The sequence below is a fragment of the Elephas maximus genome, chromosome 25 (genome assembly GCF_024166365.1).
Source record: "Elephas maximus indicus isolate mEleMax1 chromosome 25, mEleMax1 primary haplotype, whole genome shotgun sequence".
NCBI classification, from domain to species: domain Eukaryota; kingdom Metazoa; phylum Chordata; class Mammalia; order Proboscidea; family Elephantidae; genus Elephas; species Elephas maximus.
The window spans coordinates 216,741-227,047 of record NC_064843.1 but is presented as its reverse complement, the minus strand read 5'-3'; the positions used below and the strand labels follow the sequence as shown (position 1 = coordinate 227,047).

The following is a 10,307-nucleotide window of genomic DNA, read 5'->3' as shown; positions in this document are numbered from 1 at the left end:
CGACCCTATAGGACAGAGTAGAACTGTCCCATACAATTTCCAAGAAGCAACTGGTGGATTCAAACAGCCCATCTTTTTGGTTAGCAGCCAAACTCTTAACCACCATGCCACCTCTACTCTACCAGGGCTCCTCATATATATATATATATATTTACATAAAATATATATATAAAATAAACATATTATACGTATGTATATATAATGCCTGGGTTGTAACAGAAGATAAGCCTTACATCAAGCTAAGCCATAAACCCTAACAAAGTGGGCACTCCACTCATGTCAAAAGGAAGTCATTATCCCCCTTAGCCTCAACCACTGGGCAATCAAGATATTCGAAAGGAGTAGTAGCCTTCATGGAATAAAAAGTGCTAATGAAATTGCACTGCTTTTTTCCCAGGTTCTTTAGTATTTTATTTTCTCCTTAAAATACAAGCATATTCCTTTAAATATTTTAATTGATTTGAGAATACAGGCAAAATATAGCAGCAGTATATTTTATTCTCTGAGACAAACATTTTACATTTTTTTCACAGGATCTCGCTAGCTTATATACTGTATGTATGTACTATAGGTATATATGTATTTGCTTAGTGTCAGTTATGTGCATTTGATGGTACTATGCAAGGTGTACCTGCAAGGAAAAAGCTAACCTACGTGTAAATATAACTCGTACACACTCAATATCACAAGTATTTCTGTGGAAACCCATATTCTAATATTTCAAAGGGCAATGGAAATTCGTAAATGTTTTAGACATCAGCTTGGTTTGGCATACAAATAGCAGCTATTTGTATAAGGCATGTTTCTCATGAAGAGAACTAGTTCCAATAACTCTTTATTCTCACTTTCTTTTCTCTACCATAACAAAACGTATTTGTCATTCACCCCCATAAATCTTCTCCCTTGACAGGAACAACACTCTCCTCCCACCCCTTTCCCTTCAAAGGAAGTATGGTGATGGCTGAAAGAAACCTGAGTGTGGAGACAACCTTTGCCCTCTTGGGATTCACAGATTATCCACAGCTTCAGATTCCTCTCTTCCTTGTGTTTCTGATCATGTACATTGTCACCGTGGTAGGGAATCTTGGGATGATAGTGATCATCAAGATTAACCCTAAATTTCACACCCCCGTGTACTTTTTCCTTGGTCACCTTTCTTTTGTTGGTTTTTGTTACTCCTCTATCATTACTCCAAAGCTGCTTGAAAACTTGGTCATGGCAGATAAAAGCATTTTCTACTTTAGCTGTATGCTCCAGTACTTCCTGTCCTGCACTGCAGTGGTGACTGAGTCCTTTCTGCTGGCAGTGATGGCCTATGACCGCTTTGTGGCCATCTGCAATCCTCTGCTCTATACAGTGGCCATGTCACAAAGACTCTGTGCCCTGCTGGTGGCTGGCTCATACCTGTGGGGGATGTTTGGCCCCTTGGTACTCCTTTGCTATGCTCTCCTTCTAGACTTCTCTGGACACAATGTAATCAACCATTTTTTCTGTGAGTATACTGCTCTCATAGCTGTCTCTAGCTCTGATATACGCATTCCTCACCTTCTGCTTTTTGGGTTTGCCACCTTCAATGACGTGAGTACACTACTAATCATCCTCACTTAGTATGTTTTTATTTTTGTGACTGTACTAAAAATCCAATCTGCCAGTGGACATCGCAAAGCATTCTCCACCTGTGCCTCCCACCTGACTGCCATCACCATCTTCCACGGGACCATCCTTTCCCTCTACTGTGTGCCTAACTCCAAAAACTCTTGGCAGACAGTCAAAGTGGCCTCTGTATTCTACACAGTGTTCAACCCCATGCTGAACCCCCTCATCTACAGCCTGAGGAACAAAGATGTGAAAGATGCCTTCTGGAAGTTAATAGGTGCAAAAGTCCTAGTTCACTGACCCAAACTCAAAACACGGTTGGAGTCCCAATGAGCAACTGGACCAGACCCTACAATGCTTCTAAAATCTGTAGGATGTGTTTGTACGAGATGTTTATGAAAGTTTGTCATGTTAATATATTGTGAATTGAGAAGTTCAAATCCCTTGAATGTGCCAAAGAAGTTTAATTCTGGAATGAATTCCACAGGATTTTGATTCATGCTTCTTCAAATTTTCTGAAAACTAACCAAATACTGCAAATCACAATGAAGACAAATAACAATAATAATGATACTATTACTAATAATAACATATTTCTTTGATGCTTTTTATGTGACAGACACTGAGTTAAGTTTTGACAAGCTTTATCACATTTAAGACCCAAGTAATTACATAACATAGCATACTATCAATATCCTGTTTCATATATGAGGAAACAAAAACTCTCAGAGGTTAAATTGCTCAATACTATATACCCCAATGGTTAAGCACTCAGCCCTAACCCAAAGATCAATGGTTCAAACCCACCAGTGGCTCTGTGGGAGAAGAGATATGGTAATCTACTCCTGTAAAGGTTAGAGCCTAGTGTTTCAGGAAAAGACTACTTTCAGGGAAGTCAGTGAGACAGAGGCATAATATGCTGACTATGCTACCTAGTTTTAATCTGGATTTCTAGACTAACAGCTGTGTTTTTGAGGAAAAACATGTTTTTCCTTGGTGGTCAAAACAAGGATGTGAAACCATATGCCCTGAGGGGTTTTAACCAAGTGACTCTCTGCACCCCTCAGAACACATGTACTCAGGAAGAGTGCTGTCTGGGTGCTGTTACCAAGATACTTTTGCAAGACAGACAAAGAAAATACATATAAGCATCCTGTGACCATGATCTAAGCATCCTGTGAAACTATTTGTAGTCACTAACTATATTATTCATAATCAATAACCAACCAGAATGTGGTTATTACAATATTTATTGACTGTCCTGTAATTGCCCTCCCTATGGTTTAGTTCTTCTTTTTACCCCATAAGAATACATGTATAAAGAACCTGCCCCAGGACTACCTGGTTCCATTTTCAATAAGCTATGGAATTCCCTAATTGCAATTGTTTTAAACCCCCTAAACTTCTCTGTTTTAACTTGAAGCAGCATTCAAGTTCTTTTCTACAATGCTAGGAAGACTTATGGAGCAGTTATAATCTATCCTATAGGGTCCCTAATAATCAAAATTGACTTGACACAACAACATCAACAGTAAGAGACAGTGAAATCTCAAAGAAGAATTTATTCTGAAAGACCATTTACTTAATGCAACATAACCTCAGGATGTTCTGGAGAGTACATACAAACATTTTTACTTCTATGTGTTGTATTTTATGACTTCATAAATCCCTTTCATAATCTGTGGAATACATGGCTGAGCACCTACTTTTTAAGCCTATGGAGTTCTTTGGTAAAGTGGTGTACCAGCTTTAGTGCATTTAGCCTCAAGATGAGAGCCTTTTGAAATATGTGAAACTCAAGAAACCAGAGTTGGAACCTCATTACTATGTAGATTGAGCATTGTATTAGGTGATGCATCCTGAATGTATGAATTTTCTAAACTTGTTAGCATTTTTCCTTTATTTCTGTGAAATAAGCCTCCTTACTATATTTCCTGGTTACTGTGTTCTCGTGAGAATGTACTTATCCCAAGAATAAGCTATTCTTAGTTTTCATTAATGACCAAAGACCAGACAAGTTGTGGTGTGACATCAAAAACATCGTACAGGAGGCGGGGCCAAGATGGCGGACTAGGTAGACGCTACCTCGGATCCCTCTTGCAACAAAGACTTGGAAAAACAAGTGAATCGATCACATACACAACAATCTACGAACCCTGAACAACAAACACAGATTTAGAGACGGAGAATGAACAAATATGGGGAAGCAGCGATTGTTTTCAGAGCCTGGAGCCAGCGTACCAGTCAGATAACCTTTGGCGCCCGACTTAGGGCAGAGCCCAGGGGAGCAGAGGGCACAAACAAGGGGCCCAGCCCTAGCCCCCGAACTCACTCCGGTAGGGGGCCCAGCCGGTTCGAGCGGGCGGCGTGGCGACGCAGCCGGTCGGAGAAGTCCCCCGAGGCAGCGACTGGTCTTGGAGCGGGGAGAACAGCGTCCCAGCCGGGACACGTGGTCACGGCACAAGCACGGGGAGCTGCTCCACTCACCTGAACTAACTCCGGGAGGGGGCCCAGCCGGTTCTCGGAGGCAGCACGGCGACGCGGCTGGTGGGACGAGGAGTCCCTGGGAGGCAGCGACTGATTTTGGAGTCGAGAGTGCACCGTCCCAGCAGGGGAACCTTGACGTTGGGCGTGGGGCTGGCAGCTGAGGATCTGACCATGACTTCAGCGGGCCAGACCCCCCGGGGGCAATCTCCACACAGCCAGCACACATAGGCGACGTGCCCCACGGAAATCTCAGATACAATAGTCACTCCAAGCAAGACAAGCAACTCTGGCTATATTCTGAGGTGCTACTCTCCTATCTCTCTGATCCCTCCCCCACCCTCCCCAGGCGGCTTCATTAACATCCGAATTGCCTGAGCCAGAGAGAGAACTCTGATAGGGATCTGACTGCACTTTTTTTTAGCGGATTTTCTGGAAAAACTAGTTTCCCAGTGATGGCTCGGAGACAGCAGTCCATATCAAACCACATAAAGAAGCAGACCATGACAGCTTCTCCAATCCCCCAAACAAAAGAATCAAAATCTTTCCCAAATGAAGATACAATCTTGGAATTATCAGATACAGAATATAAAAAACTAATTTACAGAATGCTTCCAGACATCACAAATGAAATTAGGATAACTGCAGAAAAAGCCAAGGAACACACTGATAAAACTGTTGAAGAACTCAAAAAGATTATTCAAGAACATAGTGGAAAAATTAATAAGTTGCAAGAATCCATAGAGAGACAGCAAGTAGAAATCCAAAAGATTAACAATAAAATTACAGAATTAGACAACACAATAGGAAGTCAGAGGAGCAGACTCGAGCATTTAGAATGCAGACTGGGACATCTGGAGGACCAGGGGATCAACACCAACATAGCTGAAAAAAAATCAGATAAAAGAATTTAAAAAAATGAAGAAACCCTAAGAATCATGTGGGACTCTATCAAGAAGGATGACTTGCGGGTGATTGGAGTCCCAGAACAGGGAGGGAGGACAGAAAACACAGAGAAAATAGTTGAAGAACTCCTGACACAAAACTTCCCTGACATCATGAAAGACGAAAGGATATCTATCCAAGATGCTCATCGAACCCCATTTAAGATTGATCCAAAAAGAAAAACACCAAGACATATTATCATCAAACTCGCCAAAACCAAAGATAAAGAGAAAATTTTAAAAGCAGCCAGGGAGAAAAGAAAGGTTTCCTTCAAAGGAGAATCAATAAGAATAAGTTCAGACTACTCAGCAGAAACCATGCAGGCAAGAAGGGAATGGGACGACACATACAGAGCACTGAAGGAGAAAAACTGCCAGCCAAGGATCATATATCCAGCAAAACTCTCTCTGAAATATGAAGGCGAAATTAAGATATTTACAGATAAACACAAGTTGAGAGAATTTGCAAAAACCAAACCAAAGCTACAAGAAATACTAAAGGATATTGTTTGGTCAGAAAACCAATAATATCAGATACCAGCACAACACAAGGTCACAAAACAGAACGTCCTGATATCAACTCAAATAGGGAAATCACAAAAACAAACAAATTAAGATTAATTAAAAAAAAATACACATAACAGGGAATCATGGAAGTCAATAGGTAAAAGATCACAATAATCAAAAAGAGGGACTAAATACAGGAGGCATAGAACTGCCATATGGAGAGTGATACAAGGCGATATAGAACAATACAAGTTAGGTTTTTACTTAGAAAAATAGGGGTAAATAATAAAAAAAAATTTTTTTAAATAATAAGGTAACCACAAAAATGTATAACAACTCCATAACTCAAGATAAAAGCCAAGAAAAATGTAACGACTCAACTAACATAAAGTCAAACACTATGAAAATGAGGATCACACAATTTACTAAGAAAAACGTCTCAGCACAAAAAAGTATGTGGAAAAATGAAATTGTCAACAACACCCATAAAAAGGCATCAAAATGACAGCACTAAAAACTTATTTATCTATAATTACGCTGAATGTAAATGGACTAAATGCACCAATAAAGAGACAGAGAGTCACAGACTGGATAAAGAAACACGATCCATCTATATGCTGCCTACAAGAGACACACCTTAGACTTAGAGACGCAAACAAACGAAAATTCAAAGGATGGAAAAAATATATCAAGCAAACAATAAGCAAAAAAGAGCAGGAGTAGCAATATTAATTTCTGACAAAATAGACTTTAGACTTAAATCCACCACAAAGGATAAAGAAGGACACTATATAATGATAAAAGGGACAATTGATCAGGAAGACATAACCATATTAAATATTGATGCACCCAATGACAGGGCTGCAAGATACATAAATCAAATTTTAACAGAATTGAAAAGTGAGATAGACACCTCCACAATTATAGTAGGAAACTTCAACACACCGCTTTCGGAGAAGGACGGGACATCCAGTAAGAAGCTCAATAGAGACATGGAAGACCTAATTACAACAATCAACCAACCTGACCTCCTTGACTTATACAGAATTCTCCACCCAACTGCTGCAAAATATACTTTTTTTTCTAGGGCACATGGAACATTCTCTAGAATAGACCACATATTAGGTCATAAAACAAACCTTTGCAGAGTCCAAAAAATCGAAATATTACAAAGCATCTTCTCAGACCACAAGGCAATAAAACTAGAAATCAATAACAGAAAAACTAGGGAAAAGAAATCAAATACTTGGAAATTGAACAATACCCTCCTGAAAAAAGACTGGGTTATAGAAGACATCAAGGAGGGAATAAGGAAATTCATAGAAAGCAACGAGAATGAAAATACTTCCTATCAAAACCTCTGGGGCACAGCAAAAGCAGCGCTCAGAGGCCAATTTATATCGATAAATGCACACATACAAAAAGAAGAAAGAGCCAAAAGCAGAGAACTGTCCCTACAACTTGAACAAATAGAAAGTGAGCAACAAAAGAACCCATCGGGCACCAGAAGAAAACAAATAATAAAAATTAGAGCTGAACTAAATGAATTAGAGAACAGAAAAACAATTGAAAGAATTAACAAAGCCAAAAGCTGGTTCTTTGAAAAAATTAACAAAATTGATAAACCATTGGCTAGACTGACTAAAGAAATACAGGAAAGGAAACAAATAACCCGAATAAGAAACAAGAAGGACCACATCGCAACAGAACCAAATGAAATTAAAAGAATCATTTCAGATTACTACGAAAAATTGTACTCTAACAAATTTGAAAACCTAGAAGAAATGGATGAATTCCTGGAAAAACACTACCTACCTAAACTAACACATTCAGAAGTAGAACAACTAAATAGACCCATAACAAAAAAAGAGATTGAAACGGTAATCAAAAAACTCCCAACAAAAAAAAGCCCTGGCCCGGACGGCTTCACTGCAGAGTTCTACCAAACTTTCAGAGAAGAGTTAACACCACTACTACTGAAGGTATTTCAAAGCATAGAAAATGACGGAATACTACCCAACTCATTCTATGAAGCCACCATCTCCCTGATACCAAAACCAGGTAAAGACATTACAAAAAAAGAAAATTACAGACCTATATCCCTCATGAACATAGATGCAAAAATCCTCAACAAAATTCTAGCCAATAGAATCCAACAACACATCAAAAAAATAATTCACCCTGATCAAGTGGGATTTATACCAGGTATGCAATTTTATGCAAGGCTGCTTTAATATCAGAAAAACCATTAATGTAATCCATCACATAAATAAAACAAAAGACAAAAACCACATGATCTTATCAATAGATGCAGAAAAGGCATTTGACAAAGTTCAACACCCATTCATGATAAAAACTCCTACCAAAAGAGGAATTGAAGGAAAATTCCTCAACATAATAAAGGGCATCTATGCAAAGCCAACAGCCAGTATCACTCTAAATGGAGAGAACCTGAAAGCATTTCCCTTGAGAACGGGAACCAGACAAGGATGCCCTTTATCACCGCTCTTATTCAACATCGTACTTGAAGTCCTAGCCAGGGCAATTAGGCTACACAAAGAAATAAAAGGTATCCGGATTGGCAAGGAGGAAGTAAAGTTTTCACTATTTGCAGATGACATGATCTTATACACAGAAAACCCTAAGGAATCCTCCAGAAAACTACTGAAACTAATAGAAGAGTTTGGCAGAGTCTCAGGTTATAAAATAAACATACAAAAATCACTTGGATTCCTCTACATCAACAAAAAGAACACCGAAGAGGAAATAACCAAATCAATACCATTCACAGTAGCCCCCAACAAGATAAAATACTTAGGAATAAATCTTACCAAGGATGTAAAAGACCTATACAAAGAAAACTACAAAGCTCTACTACAAGAAATTCAAAAGGACATACTTAAGTGGAAAAACATACCTTGCTCATGGATAGGAAGACTTAACATAGTAAAAATGTCTATTCTACCAAAAGCCATCTATACATATAACGCACTTCCGATCCAAATTCCAATGTCATATTTTAAGGGGATAGAGAAACAAATCACCAATTTCATATGGAAGGGAAAGAAGCCCCGGATAAGCAAAGCATTACTGAAAAAGAAGAAGAAAGTGGGAGGCCTCACTCTACCTGATTTCATAACCTATTATACAGCCACAGTAGTCAAAAGAGCCTGGTACTGGTACAACAACAGGCACATAGACCAATGGATCAGAATTGAGAACCCAGATAGAAATCCATCCACGTATGAGCAGCTGATATTTGACAAAGTACCAGTGTCAGTTAACTGGGGAAAAGATAGTCTTTTTAACAAATGGTGCTGGCATAACTGCATATCCATTTGCAAAAGAATGAAATAGGACCCATACCTCACACCATGCACAAAAACTAACTCCAACTGGATCAAAGACCTAATCATAAAGACTAAAACGATAAAGATCATGAAAGAAAAAATAGGGACAACCCTAGGAGCCCTAATACAAGGCATAAACAGAATACAAAACATTACCAAAAATGATGAAGAGAAACCCGATAACTGGGAGTTCCTAAAAATCAAACACCTATGCTCATCTAAAGACTTCACCAAAAGAGTAAAAAGACCACCTACAGATTGGGAAAGAATTTTCAGCTATGACATCTCCGACCAGCGCCTGATCTCTAAAATCTACATGATTCTGTCAAAATTCAACCACAAAAAGACAAACAACCCAATCAAGAAGTGGGCAAAGGATATGAACACACACTTCACTAAAGAAGATATTCAGGCAGCCAACAGATACATAAGAAAATGCTCTCGATCATTAGCCATTAGAGAAATGCAAATTAAAACTACGATGAGATTCCATCTCACACCAACAAGGCTGGCATTAATCCAAAAAACACAAAATAATAAATGTTGGAGAGGCTGCAGAGAGATTGGAACTCTTATACACTGCTGGTGGGAATGTAAAATGGTACAACCACTTTGGAAATCTATCTGGCGTTATCTTAAACAGTTAGAAATAGAACTACCATACAACCCAGAAATCCCACTCCTCGGAATATACCCCAGAGAAACAAGAGCCTTCACACAAACAGATATATGCACACCCATGTTTATTGCAGCTCTGTTTACAATAGCAAAAAGCTGGAAGCAACCAAGGTGTCCATCAACGGATGAATGGGTAAATAAATTGTGGTATATTCACACAATGGAATACTATGCATCGATAAAGAACAGTGACGAATCTGTGAAACATTTCATAACATGGAAGAACCTGGAAGGCATTATGCTGAGCGAAATTAGTCAGAGACAAAAAGACAAATATTGTATAAGACCACTATTATAAGATCCTGAGAAATAGTAAAAACTGAGAAGAACACATACTTTTGTGGTTACGAGGGGGGGAGGGAGGGAGGGAGAGGGTTTTTTATTGATTAATCAGTAGATAAGAACTGCTTTAGGTGAAGGGAAGGACAACACTCAATACATGGAAGGTCAGCTCAATTGGACTGGACCAAAAGCAAAGAAGTTTCCGGGATAAAATGAATGCTTCAAAGGTCAGCGGAGCAAGGGCGGGGGTCTGGGGACCATGGTTTGAGGGGACTTCTAAGTCAATTGGCAAAATAATTCTATTATGAAAACATTCTGCATCCAATTTTGAAATGTGGCATCTGGGGTCTTAAATGCTAACAAGCGGCCATCTAAGATGCATCAATTGGTCTCAATCCACCTGGAGCAAAGGAAAATGAAGAACACCAAGGTCACACGACAACTAAGAGCCCAAGAGACAGAAAGG

At 39.1% G+C, this 10,307-nt stretch overlaps 1 pseudogene; it reads left to right on the top strand.

Annotated features, from left to right (window-relative positions):
* Positions 1–951: 951 nt before the first annotated feature.
* LOC126067802 (olfactory receptor 5D14-like) lies at positions 952–1,896 on the top strand (annotated as a pseudogene).
* The last annotated feature ends 8,411 nt before the right edge of the window (positions 1,897–10,307 follow it).